General features: G+C 39.8%; 1 long non-coding RNA gene across 2 annotated transcripts in view; it reads right to left on the bottom strand.

The window, feature by feature from the left end:
* Positions 1-14,562, bottom strand: part of LOC110366563 — a 41,772-nt gene that overhangs the window by 13,935 nt on the left and 13,275 nt on the right. For both annotated transcript variants that reach the window (XR_002426778.2, XR_004928333.1), the window contains exons 2-3: positions 5,168-5,232; positions 2,908-2,972 (exon numbers count right to left, since the gene is read on the bottom strand). This is a non-coding gene — a long non-coding RNA (uncharacterized LOC110366563). The remainder of the gene's footprint in view (positions 1-2,907; positions 2,973-5,167; positions 5,233-14,562) is intronic.

Consider the following 14,562-nt stretch of genomic DNA (forward strand, 5'->3'; position numbering starts at 1 on the left):
TGTTTTCTATTCTTATAGATTGACTGAAAGTATTTTTGTTATTTTATTTTAAATGTTTTAAAGGGATATTTCTGAAAAAGAAAAAAACGTCAGCACAGGCTGAGCCCTAAGACCAACCAAATCCTATCCAAGTCCTTTCCTAGCCTTTTTGTTGGTCCTTTGTTCTGACTAAAATCAGAGACTATTGACTATTTCTATTGCCTGCTACAGCCATCCTGTTTGTTCAGTTTCTTTGTCCTATAAAAAGCAACTCTTTACAGACCGCTTCATTCAAACCTCAGGGGAGGAGGTTTTGAGTGTAGAGTTCAAAAGATGTAGATCAGATTAATTTTCAGTGTTTACAGTCGTTTGCGCTTCCATTTACCTTCAGCAAAATTAGGGGATTACATTGTAAAAATGTATTCAGTGGCTAGAAGGAAGAAAGGTTAGAAACTGATAAATATAACTGATAAAGTGGCAGGATCCAACAGCTTGTGTTTATCTGAAAGCCACAAATATCACTACACTTGCTCATACTTTGTGTCTTTTTCTGCATTTGAACTGTACTGCTATTCTTCAGTTACTTTTGACTGAGAGCAACTCCTAAGCATAAGGCAGTCCTTTCTGAGCAGTTTTTCTCCCGTCTTCATCGATCCAGAAAGCTTTTCTGAGATGATGATTGGAAGCAAGGTAACTCTCTGTTGTTTTTACCAGAGACAAAGATGGGAAAAACACATAGGCATGGTTGTCAAGTTCTGCCATAGGGATGCAGTGATCCACTCCTCCATATCCACCTGGTGAATGGCCAGTACTTGGCAAACAAAATGGATGAGCTCATCATAGCATCATAATGTCCTGTTAGATCTCAGTGCTGCGTTTGATACAGTTGATCACAATATTCTCCTACAAAGACTTGAATAGCTGTAGGGATTAAGGGAAAAGCATTAGGCTGGTTTAAATCTTATCTGTCAGATTCCAGTTTGTTAATGTTAATAGTAAATCTTCAAACTCTAGGGTCACTTGTGGAGTACCACAGGGTTCAGTCCTTTGACCAATTCTCTTTACTATATATGCTTCCGATTGGCAAAATTATCAGAGAGCATGGGATTAATTTCCACTGTTATGCTGATGATACTCAGCTATATTTATCCATAAATCCTGATGAACCCAATCAGTTACTTCGACTGCAGTCATGTCTTGATGACATCAAAAGCTGGATGACTTTAAATTTCCTGCTTTTAAATTCTGAAAAGACAGAAGTTGTAATCTTTGGACAAGCCACCAGAGTCCTCAAAAAATAAACTTCTTAATCAATCCCTTAATCTGGGTGGCATTAACCTGGCCTCTGGTAATAAAGTAAAAAATATTGGTGTTATTTTTGACCAAGACATGTCATTTAAATCCCATATTAAACAGGTTTCCAGAGTTTCCTTTTTTCACCTCCGGAATATCGCCAAAATTAGAAACATTCTGTCCAGGAGTGATGCTGAAAAACTGGTCCATGCATTTGTTACTTCAAGGCTGGACTATTGTAATTCTTTACTATCAGGAAGTCCACAAAATGCAGTTCAAAGCCTTCAGCTGATCCAAAATGCTGCGGCAAGAGTTCTGATGAAAATCAACAAGAGGGATCATATTTCTCCAATTTTATCTTCCCTTCATTGGCTTCCTGTTAAATCAAGAATAGAATTTAAAATTCTCCTTCTAACGTATAAAGCCCTTAATAATCAAACTCCATCATATATCAGAGCTCTGATTACCCCGTATGTTCCTAACAGAGCACTTCGCTCTCAGACTGCAGGTCTGCTGGTGGTTCCTAGAGTCTCTAAAAGTAGAATGGGAGGCAGATCCTTTAGCTATCAGGCTCCTCTCCTGTGGGGGGTGTTTTCCTCTCCACTGTCACTTCATGCATGCTCAGTTTGGGGGATCGCTGCAAAGCCATCGACAATGCATATGACTGTCAACTGTGGCTCTACACTCTTTCAGGATGAGTGAATGCTGCCTGTCAAGACTTCATGGGTTTCCTTAGGAAAAACCTTGACCAATTTGTAAGATTTGATTGAATTTCACTTTATAAAGTGCCTCGAGATGACATGTGAAGTGAAGTGAAAAGCCAACTTATATTGGCTGGTTTTACTCCAGACCTTTCCACACCTTTTCATCAGACACACAGATGTGAACAGATGTGTGGGAAGGCCATTCCAGAAGCTTAACACTATATAAATAAAATATAATTGAATTTAATCGAATTAAGGGTATTCGGTTCGAGCCTCTGCCATGCTCTGCTTCACAGAAGGCTCTCTTGGTGAACATATGGTTGTGATCCTAGGGTGTTAGTTTGTGTAGCTTAAGTCCTGATCACTTTCTAGCACCCTGTTCTCACCTCCAAAGTCTCAGGGAACTCTTAGGATCACCTCATTTTCCTAAGTGTTGTCTTCCAACTCAGAAACGATAAGCTGAAATCTCACATTCTGTCATCTTACTCATACTTCTATTGGAGTCTTGCCTTCACTAATTGTTCTTCTTTACAGACACTGCTGCACCCATACCCTGTTCCTTTTCCAGTCCGGCTTAAAACTGTGTTATTTTGGAATAAACTCACTTTGCATTTTCCATCTACAAACTCTTGATGACATTGCATGTGGGTTCAGATATTACATCTGACCATGACAAGAATAGATTTAGTCTGCTTTAAAAGAACAAAGGCTGGTGTTGATGTCTATACATTTTAGAAAACATGTCGCCCTCACATTTTTAATAAACAGTAAATCTTTTTATTTCCCCAGTGAGTTCTCCTTGTTTGTTCTGGCCAGTGTTTACGTCCCACCATAAGTCTGCACATCAGAAACAGAAAAACATCTTACAGTGCTGATAACTATGGTATGCGCTTCTGTGCAGCAGAGGTATGTTGTAGCTGTTTCTTCTTACCTTTCTTCTGCAGGGTGGGACAGGTGGACGTCAGTCACAGGTGTATTCCGTCTATGCCAAGGTGGCTGGAGACAGACGGAAGGCATCAAAGTATTAGCTCACCTGAGAGGTACCTGACCAGAACCTTGTTCCAGTTCTGTTCCTTGTTCCCAGCGTTTCCTCAACTAATTTCTTGTTCCTCTCTTCCCCAGTTCTAACCTTGTTTCAGTCTAGTCCTGTCAAGTTTTTCCTCAGTCATCATCACCCAGTCCTCTGAATGTTCAGAATCCTTTGATCCTTCCTGGCACTCCAGTGGGCCATTGCTCCTCCGTACCCACTGGCATCTTCCGATCACCATCTGGCCTGTCCACCCTCCACCGTGGCTTGAAACACCAGATCTGGAACCGCACCTCTGCTCACCAGAGTCCGCAGGCAGACTCACTCTCTCCAGTCCCTTATCCATCACTCTTCCTGTAAATCAGCCTCTGCCGCACCATCAAACCAACCTTACCTCTCTCACTCCCACAGTCCGGGACAAGATCCTTTCCAGCTGGCCAGAACCACATCCATCTCTATTACCCCTTCCACCCTTACCCTCAATAAACTTTTCTAATTATACACTGTCTCTGTGTTTTTTGCTTCCAGGTCATCATGGAAAATAAGAACCTAACAAGATTTGGATGTTTTTGGAACTTTAACCACATCAGTTTGTGTAAGGATATGTATACACAAACCAAGACATTTTGGACATCCAATAAGGATGTCATCACTGCCTACAGGAGGTTTTTCTCCCCCAAGCCATAACTACCGCCTTACTGGCTGATGACCTCAAGAGCTTCTTATTCTGCAGTCATCTTGGGAATTCACTTCGTACTATACCACCTCAACTCCCCAGGGATGTATGCTAGAATCCTGTTTGTGGTCATCAGCTCGGCTTCCAACACTATCAATCCAGACATTATTCACCAGAAGCTCACCCAGCTCACAGTGTTGAACTCCACATGTCAGTGAATCACCAGCTTTCTGAGTGACTGGCACAGCAGGTGGTTTTTGTGTTGTTTAGAAAGTTTAACTACTTCTGTGGCTCCATGTTCTAACAAGGTACCTGCCAGAAATATTATTATAGCTATATAATATAACTCATTGATACAGGTAAGCCCGATATTATTCCTACCCCTGAAGGATTTAAATTTGAAATTATCTTTCCATTAATAGCAGCATGGAGTGCTCTAAGACTCCTGTTATATGACAGTGTTGACTGTAGACTTCTGGCAACCCAGTGAACCAGAACCAGCAGATGACATGACACCCCAAATCACTGACTGCAGGAACTTCACTTTGGACTTCAAGTAAAGTTAATTGCCTCCCCGCTCTTCCTCCAGACTTAGCCTAGGTAGGACACTCCTGACATTGTCTCTAGTTTAGCATAAGGTTCATCTGTGCACAGTGGCTCTTGATGCGCTGACTCCAGCCTCAGTCCACTTCTTGTGAAGCTCCTTGAAACTATTGAATGAACTTTGCTGAATAATCCGCTTAGGGCCGCGGTTATCCCTTTTCCACACCTTTTCCTTCCACTCAATCTTCTTTGAAACAGCTTGGATGCAGAACTCTGTGAACAACCAGGTTCTTCAGCAATGACCTTTTGTGACTTCCCCTCCAATCACAATCCTCTGCACATCTGTCAAGTCAGCAGTCCTTCCCATGACTGTGTCCCCCACAATTTAAAGGCTCAGGAAACCTTTGCAAGTATTTTTGTAGTTGATTAACTGACTGAGGCACCAAACCCCCTTACATGGATACACTGGTATAACTGATAGATGGATTGCTTTTATACAACAATGATAACCATGAAAAGAAATAAAGGCAGCTTGACTGCACAGTATATTGTAATGTGTGTGAATGATTTCATGACATCAGGAAACATCTGATTCCTTTTTTATAGCTACTCAATGCCTGTACGCTGTGAGCGCTTGAACTTGAAGTCAAATTGCTTGTTTGGGCATTCCCTTTTGGCCAATAAAGCTGATTCTGATAATGACATTTTAGGTCAGGATTCAGAAAGCATTGCAGTATATATTTTTAACCTGAATCCTAGGAATTCCAGCTTCTGAGTGCAAAACTGACCATTATACCAGATCATGCATGGGTGTTAGAATAAGCTAAAAATAAGAAAGACACAAAAACTACAATCTGATTAAATGATGGTATTGGAGGCCAAGTGAAGATAGTCTTTGTAACAAGTGTATCAGTAGCCAGGAAGCACAACAAGCAGGTTGCTTACCTCCCAGCTGACTTCAGTGTGGAAACCTTGTGCTTTTAAACTGGTGGCTGACTGTGACAGCTGACCTGTAGGAACACAGCAGATGTCAAAATCATTCATTTGATTTGTTTAAGGAGAAAGTCGAAGGGAGAGTGTTGTACAGGCTTCTTCGCTCTGACTCTGTCATAGTCCTGGTGTGTGAATGTGCTTGTAAGTGTTTGTTTGTGTGAGACCTCTATCAGAACAGAGGATCTTCATTAGAAGGTGACCTACTGCAGACTACAGGTCTGTCCGTAGTCTCTTAGTTAGACTGCTGGGATTATTTAGGTGCTGTAGGAAAACCAGTCTTTTGCCTGATGATCAGCCTTGTTGGTAGAGTTGAGCCTCCATGTTTTATTCCTAGTGACTATTCTTTGAGTATCTCCATTTACCTTGGAGAGAAGTTAGTCTAGTGACCAGCTTGTTTCTACCCAGCTCAGCCCTTCATACTCTATCTGCCTCCTAGGTCAAAGTTACCAGTTGCTTCCAAGTCAAACTCTGCATCCTACCCACAACCCTCTTCATGATAGTACTCTGCAACAACTTGCTCCTTACCCCATCTAACTGCTCCACTCCTCTTCCAGATGCCCTTGAGCCTCAGACTGAGAAAGCCACTTCAGTGTGCATAATTATCATTGTTGTTTGTAAAGAAATCCCTTTGGATTTGATCTTCTGCCTCCTGTGCTTCATTCTGCATGTGAAGGCAGGAAGTTGTCCTGAAACATGTTAGACTCCTCACACGTCTAATACTTACGCATGTCATATTTTTTTTACAGAGTTAACAGAGATTGCACAGAATCATGTGTTTTACTTATGTGTGACACATGTGCCTTTGTGTGAGACTGCTGCTCTGTTAGCATGTCTATCTGCGCCGGTTCTCCCTGTCTGAGGCGTCGCAGCAGTGATGAGGTCCGCTCTGCGTTGATAATAAGCTCATTAATCATGTCACTATGATGATCAGCATTGATTAGCTATGGGACAAAGCAGCCAGTGCCTCTGAATCAGTAATGGCAAAGGTTGGGAGGGTATAATAGCTGAATGTAGTCGAGTGAGGAACGAGACGAAGCCAAATGAAATCAGCATGCGATCAGAGGGTTATCAGAGGGAGTTTCAGCGGAGAGATAGATCTATACAGGAAAAACTCCCATGCTGGTGCTATTTCAAAATGGCAGAATAAGGGCATTAAGTTCAAAAATGTAATCACTTTAAGTTCAGCAGCTCACAGATCAAATAAAAAGCTGAGTTTTTATTTTATTTTAGCCAACACCAAACTCTACCCATTCTTCAGCCTGGAGCAGATCATCTCACTTCCTTGAAGGTCGGCAGTATTTAAAGAAAAACACATTTGTTCCTCTTTGCAAAGCTTTCCTTTCTGTCTGCTCAAGGACTTTTTTTTTTTGAATAAGTGGACTATGGGTAAATAAAATTTTACTATTATGATTATGTTATATTTAAGCCTAACTGGAATATATTTCATTGAAATGTATTGAATGGGTTGCTGATATCATAAAAAAATTATTAGGATCTAAAAGCCAAACCAACATTATTTATTAAATGAATTCCCATAAAAGTTACTGGAAAGACTATCCATGAAAAAAAACAACTACAAAACCATAGAACCACATAATTTGATCATAAATTACACTTTTTCTGTATTGAGTTTTATCAGGTCACCCTGGATTGGGTTGAGCCTGTTGCAAAAGATGCAAGTCACACACAGATCTTGTGACCTGATTACATATTGGACTACGCAGGCAGCTACCTATGGCACATTGAAAAAGGTTTGCCTTTGCTGTTTGCCAGTTAAAGAGTTGTGTGTTAACATTAGAGCTTCACAATAACAGTGCAGCATGGAGTATACAATAATGTTGAAGTTACAGTGATGATATGATCTTCGAAAAATTAACAATTACTAAACATGTTCATGTCTTTGGGTTCATTGCAAACCTAGACCGGGAATGTTGAGGAGTCTATCCATGTTGTTTCCTTCCCAACAACATGGTTGTATTAAAAAAACAGTGCACCTGGCTGCAGCTTCTGCTTTAGAAAAGAACCATCTTAGTTGTTTCTTTCTGACTTTACCAAAACATATTAATGCATATTTAAACATTCTCTGCTCTGTTAATCCACAGTCACCACATATTACCAGCATTGGGAGCCTGACTGCATGGTACTTTTATAATATAATAGGCCTATTATCCAGCAGTTAGACGTGCATAATGTTCACATGGCTCTTTACATTACAACAGTCTCACCTCCTTCAGAAGAAATGAGGATAAAGAAATAGAGCAGCCCAGAATAACGGTGGAGAGGCTCCAGGGATCCGCTCACAAATCCCTCAGCATGCTCCAATGAAGGAAACGTGTCCTCAAATCTCTGCTAAAATGTACCTGATTGTACCACTACAAGTTCATATGGCTATCCTTATTACAGAGGGATAATGACTTCCATCTATTTGTGTAGTTTAACTTGATCGCTAACCTCTGCCTCCACTTTCTCTGGTGTTTAGTTTTAAATTGAAGAATCCCTATTAGCCCCCACCATAGTAGAGACTAGCATTACAGTCAAAAAAGAAAAAAACACAGAGAATCTCAAACACATAAACAGAAGCCAAAAAAGCATAATTATGAGCTGAGCACTGCAAGTATTTCAAAGAATCTCAAAAATCAGTCTACCTTTCCTCCAATAAATCAACTCATGCAATTAATTACATTTTATTTATGTATTATTTTTTTCCAAGCATCTTTTTAAACCTATCCGGATCACCAATCAATGTTATTTCAGAAGGCAACATGTTCCATTATAAAATAGCTTTGTACATTGCTGTTTTTCTGAGAGCATTGGTTTTGGTAAAAGTAACAGCAGACGCTCATATAGTGTTAAACTACTATTATTCTGTTTTTTTCTTAAGATATCTTATAGAATTTTTGTATTTGTTTCTAATTGTGTGAATACATTAATTTGCTGTTTTTCTTTCTTCCGTGTTTTAATATTTAGAGTCTTTTTGTGAAGTACATTTAGAGATTTTTCTGTCAAAGGTGGAGTAGAAACAGTTTTTTATGGCATAGCAGTGAGAAAATGGAGTTAAGGTTTGCTTATCTTGTTCTGAAATGACCATAAGTCATTGAATACAGTCTTCATTTTGTGAAGCATCTAATTTGTCACTATGATGAAGTGGTAGCTAACACGAACAGATTGTTCTAAAGCATTAACAACTGCCTACTAATGAAAAGAATAATAATTCAAGCTATCCTTTCGCAGCAAAATATGAGGTTCATTCTGTAGCTGCACTGATTAATGCTGGTGAACCCGATATCCAGCCAAACACAGAGTTACGTTTTAAAAGGTTTATTGTGAGGATGAGTTCTGGCAGCTGAGGTAGGCAAGCAGAACCAGACTTGACAGATGAGTAATGGCTGATGGTGCAGGCAGGCAGGGATGAGCAGCGGATCAGAAGATGCAGGTAGTGACAGACGTGAGGCAGGAGCTGATCAGGTGCAGAAGGTGCAGGTCGATATGGCGCGAGGAACTACAAGAACGGGCAGAGCAAGCTGGAGCTCACGGGGAAACAGGCATACTTGTGCAGCACGCAGACACAGGCAGCTTTCATCAGAGAGGGGGGAAGCAGAAGAGTCCAGCTGGCTGAGGACACAGGAACTGGTACAGTAAACGCAGTACTGCACATGAGGCGAGAAAAGACGAGATGTTCTGGCAGGAATGAGTTGGCTGAGGCAGGTATATATAGACAGGGGTACAGGTGAGCAGAGTTGGCAGTAATTACTGGCAGCAGGTGGAGCTGATCTGGACTAATTGACAGGTGACTGAGGAGTGGACAGAGCTGATTGGCTGGTGGCTGAGAGGTGACAGGTTGAAACTAGGAAAAGTCCAAACCAAACAACCTAAATCATGACAGTAGCTTACATACCGGCTTGTTGTCAAACTTGATTACAAGAAATAAAGCACATCTAATTTCTTTTTGGGATAAATCTAATTACAGTTACAGCCAATATGAGACAAGCACCTCCAACCACAAGTCTAAGTCAAGTGACGAGCCTCTTAGCCATAAGTCTACGTTGAATTTAACGTGAAAATCTTTCTACTTTTGTAATAGAGCAATAAAAGCAATAGTTGCCTTAGAACTTTTGATATTTATTGCACAACAGTATGTTACAAATGACTACGATGAAAATAATTTATGAATGTTAAGCAAATGTAATGCAAATTAAATAATGCTGTACAAGTATTTTCTGTCACACAAAAGCTGAAGAGGTTTCACTGTAATAGCCAAAAGTAATTGCATAGGATAACAAACTAAGGTATAGAAATGTAAATATGTAATGAAAAATCTAAACTCCATGGCCATCTTTAGGCATTGATAATCTATATCAAGTCACACAAGTGCTGTTGTCACAGTAGAAGTTATATTTTCTGAACATAAATTGAACTATGAAGGAGTTTTTTTTGGCCAAATCCAACTTTAGCTACATCTATTCCGGTCATAAATCCAGTTGTGTCTTAAAACAAGAAGGTACTCATACTTCTCATCAGACAGCCTTTTCCTGTTTGGACTGAAAAGAAGCTTCCCAATGCTAAACCACCCCTGCTGGAGCACTTGATGGCGTGACTACATTGAGTCAGGAAATTTTTCTTTATCAGTACTTCTATCTTCAGAGTCAATTCCAAGTGATCCTGATTTAAAATAACCTGGGCTTGAAATCAAGTTTACACTGCTTGGATAGCCTCCCCTCATCGCTTTCATTAGGGTTAAGGTTTAAAAGGTGAAAGGATCAGTAATGCCAAAAAAAGTAATGCCATTTATTTGAATTATTTCCATTACTGGTGATATCAAAGTTCAGTATTACTTTGAGAGTTTCTTAAACATGGTTTGTTTTGAGGGGTTGGGATTAGGGTCAAATTATCTTTAAAACTTATTAAGAACAACAACTGGCTCTGTTGGGCTATTTATCCTTAATTTTGTGTCAACTACCCATCACAGGAGGTGAAAAATGGTAGTTTAAAACATGTATAGATTAACGATGTGGCTGTGGGACAGAAAGCGTGATCATGTCACATCTGGAACTAGCGACCCAGCTTAACAACAAAGAAGAGAGCAGCTGTGAACCTATTTAGCAACCTAGGAGTGTTGGTCGTGTACTAAGACTTTTTTACTCTGCCAGCGAAATCACGCATGTTCTCCCTTACGCAGCCTGTCGAGAGTTACTGCCAAAGAGGAAGAACTCTGCTCTACTTATGCCTCGATACCTCTGTGACGTCACACAGATTCCAGCTGTGGTTCCTCCTTTCATGGGAGAAGATGCTATGCATTCTGGGACTCAGAGTTTTTACAAGTCCCCTCTATTTTCTGTTTGTAGTTCAGTCCTTCTTCCCTCCCATGGCTGAGGTAATCAGCTGTCAATTTATTAATCAGTCACTCATAGATGACTCAGTGTTTACTTTTCAGATAGTTGCACAGATCTGCTGTGTTAATGAATGGCACAGACACCACTGAGAGGCAGATCTTACACACAATGCAATTTTTAATCCCTATCTATGCGTATGATTGCAAGGTGTTTCCTCGCAAACCAACCAACTGTTCGCTTTCCACCATCTTTACTTTAATTGACTTTTCAAACTCTGGTAGCTAAACTGGGTATATATGTATCAATTTTGTTTGCAGGAAATATATTTCTAATATTTCTTCTGACATGTGGTTCAAAATATATACAAACCCTTTAAACAAAGAAAACAAAAAGTGATGAGAACAACAAAACAGGCTAGTGTTAATGGTTAAATCTGTGTCTCTAAACTATTAATTGTTTCAATCAGCACTGGTAAAGCCATAACCTGGAAGTTTAAAGAACGTCCTCTTACTATATACCTGCTAGTCACCCCTTGTAAACTTTTCAGCAGAGAAGTCAAAAGAATAATAAGACGAGGAAGACCCACAGAGATCTTCAGAAAGACATGGATATTGAAGCTACAGTTTTTCCCAGGAAAACTAAAAGTAATATACTCAGCTAGAATGGTCTCACTGTACGCTCACTTGGCAAGACTCCACTACTACAGAATAAGTTTGTTTAAAGCTTGATGCAGGATATTTACACATGCTTGTTAAATACTAGTCTCCATGATCACTACGCCGTGATTGGAGGAAGGATGGTTTGCAGGTGGGAACATCATGGGGTGTAAGACTTCATATAACTGAAGGATTAATGGAGAAATGGGCCAGGACATGATGATAAACTGAAGATGAAACCAGAGTGGATTTCCAAGCAAGACAATAGTCCCAAACACACAGTCAAGGAAATTCCTCGTTGGTTACAGAGACAGAAAGTATAACAGATAAAAATGACCCAGTAAATTATCAGACTGGATCCAGCTAAGAATCTGGAAAGAATTGAAGTATCTAGAGTATCTAAATGCTCAAGTATCTTGAGTATTTAGAAAGGACTTACAGAACCTTTAAGATCTGAAGAGAGTTTGTGTGGAAGAATGGGTCAAAATCCCACCTGAGTAATGCATATGACTAGTTTCTCCATAAAGGAAATGTCTACTATTATGGTCACATAATCATTACCAACATAGGCTTTTTTATTTAGTATTTATTAACATGTGTAATTTTGTTCAATACTTATTCCCTGTACCATTCCAGTTTGAATCCATTTTTTTTTTTAGATCAGAATAGAAATCATTCTCGTCCTCAGAAAAGTGAGAGACAAACAGTGTCATTTGCCATCTTTTTCTCTCCCTGTTGGAGACTGGAGGCATGTTTTAGTGTTTTCAGAGGAAGCTGCACCTGGTTCACCTCTGCTGTCTTCTCAGCTCCACCAAACAAAACCAGAAGAGAGGAAGGCAGAAAACACACACTCACATTTTTGTCACAACCCAGCACACACATAAACACACATATTCCTCTGATAAAAGCCACTAGCAAAGTCTGTCACTCAGTTAATGTCGCGTTTTATCAGGTTTTAACACACCTGCCATCCTCAGCTGGAATTAAAGCCTCACGTCTTTCCTTTTCCTCGCCTCCAGACTTGCACTTTCTTCTATCTCTAAGTAGCTCTGTGCAGTGCACTGGATTAGGCTCTGTGGTAATAACTTGCATAGTGAAAAGTGCGAGACTGGGGCTTCCTTATGTGCACAGTAACATTGGTCCCATAAGACGCCTACCTCACGCTCTATAGCTCAGCAATGAAAACTGTGTCTGTCCTTGTAAGATTTATTTGCATAAACAAGCGTTACATTTGTACAGTAGGATCTTGGGTCAGTGCCTGTAACTGTTATATATGTTGTTCTTCTCAAAATTTTGTGTCCCTGCTTTCTGTGGCAGATTGGAAAATGAAGACATCCCAGTCAGATGTGGCTCTAATTTCCCAGCAGCTGCATGTTACGCAGAATAAAATCTGTCCTGCAGAGATTCCTACAGAATGCTTGTCTGAGTAAAAAAAAAAAAAAACTGAAATACCGTACTGTAAGAAAGGTTTTACCATCCTTAATTTTTTATTTTTTTTTGTTGCGCACTTAATTGTTTCAAATCTTAAAGCTAATTTTATTGTCATACAAGGATGATGAGACAAAATAACAGCAAGTGTTAAGAGGTGATTTAATTTATCAGGGAGGAAAATGCTGTCCAACTCAACTGGACTCCTTTTGCTAAATAACTCAGTTCAGTTTCACCAGCCACATCCAGGCCTGGTCACTGACAGAATTTGCAGGATCAATTAATTTACCTAATAAGAACCTGTCTTGCAACATGAAGTAGGCCAAAAGTGAAAAAAAAAACCATCTCATCAATCAGAAATTATATCACTGACATGTTTAAAAAAAATACGAAAATAAAATAAAAAATGTATGTTATGTCTCTGTGTTATGTGTAATTATGTGAATTCTAAGCCAGTGTCTGCCTCCACAAAAATGTCATTATTTTGACACATGATGACAACAAAGCTTCTTGATTCTTGAAGTCCTGTGTTAACCTAGAAGACACCTCAGATCAAATTTATCAACTTCTTTACTATAGCTGCAGCAAATTTTAAGTGAATCAGTTCAAGCATATTTGATCCATATCCATGTTGCTAGTGGGCCATTGTCCCAGGCAGAGCTTTCATTTTTGCACAATTTAGCCAAATGAGCCTCTGGTCATGATATTCACGCGGTACCTGATCAACCGGAGCAGTTCGTAAAGGGAATCATCTATAAAGCACGAAGGTTATAAAGGTAGTCCCAATGTTATGACCTCTGTTAAGCATGGAAATTACATCACCTGACAACATCGGAAAAAAATGTCTGATAGGTTGTTGGAAAGGTATGACTCTTACCAGCCATGAGGGGTGGAGCAAAAACATATCTGTGTCCTGAAGCATTTTTCTGGAAGAGTCCACCATGCTTGATAGACCTTTAAAGGGCATCTTCTGTGATTTAAGTGCAATAAAACTAATTGTATTTGTGAAAGAAAAGTCACCGACTTGGTTTAGAAACAGTAAAGCGTCATCCCTCTAGGGAAATAGTTGGAAAAAAATAAGACAGTGCATGAACTACATTTAGAGTAGGCTAACCGTGGGTGTTGCCCTCTTGGCCAAATACCAGGCAGGTCAGGATTAAAGGTTCAGAGTTCAATACTTAACAACAAGGAGAGTTCAAAGACCAGAACAGATTTTGAAAACAAGAACACAATACCTACCGTTAATCATGATGCTGGTAGTGTTATGTCCTGGGCAATTTTGCTGCTGGACTACTTAATGCAGTAGAGGGAACCATGAATTCTGCTCTCGTGCAAAAGAATCTAAAGTTGAACTTCCAGCCATCTGTTTAGCTTAAACTCATTTGGGTTTTTCAGATTGATGATTTAGTAATGGATCAAAACTCTCCTACAGTGATGGAAAAGATTCCTCGCCAGTCATAATAAATGCTTCATAGCGGCTGTAGCTGCAAAGGTGGAACAAACATTTATTGGGTTTAAGGGATGATTACTATATCACGTAGAATCAGGTTGTTTTGGAATATTTTTTTTTTTACTTATTAAAGCTATAGTTGGTAATGCTGGAGAGCTAGCAAGATTTGAAAGTGGCACCTCCTCTAAGCTGCACCACCTTCTCCCCCTACCATCATTGCTCCATTCAAAGCCACGCCTCCCCCTTAAAACATGAATGTGCATCTGACAGGAGAACTCAGCAGTGGAGAGCCGACTCAGCCACTTCAGCACATTTTGGACATCAACCAAACTACCTCATGTCTCACATGTAACTAAATTATATTATTATTGTAGTTTCAAGGTAGAATGTTATACTTAGCAATACTAACCTTACAAGACGACAAAGTCTCTTCTCTCTTCTTGTCCTGCTAACATGGTGTTTCTGTGATGTTTGTGCCGGATA

Source organism: Fundulus heteroclitus, chromosome 3, assembly GCF_011125445.2.
Source record: "Fundulus heteroclitus isolate FHET01 chromosome 3, MU-UCD_Fhet_4.1, whole genome shotgun sequence".
In the NCBI taxonomy this organism is placed as follows: domain Eukaryota; kingdom Metazoa; phylum Chordata; class Actinopteri; order Cyprinodontiformes; family Fundulidae; genus Fundulus; species Fundulus heteroclitus.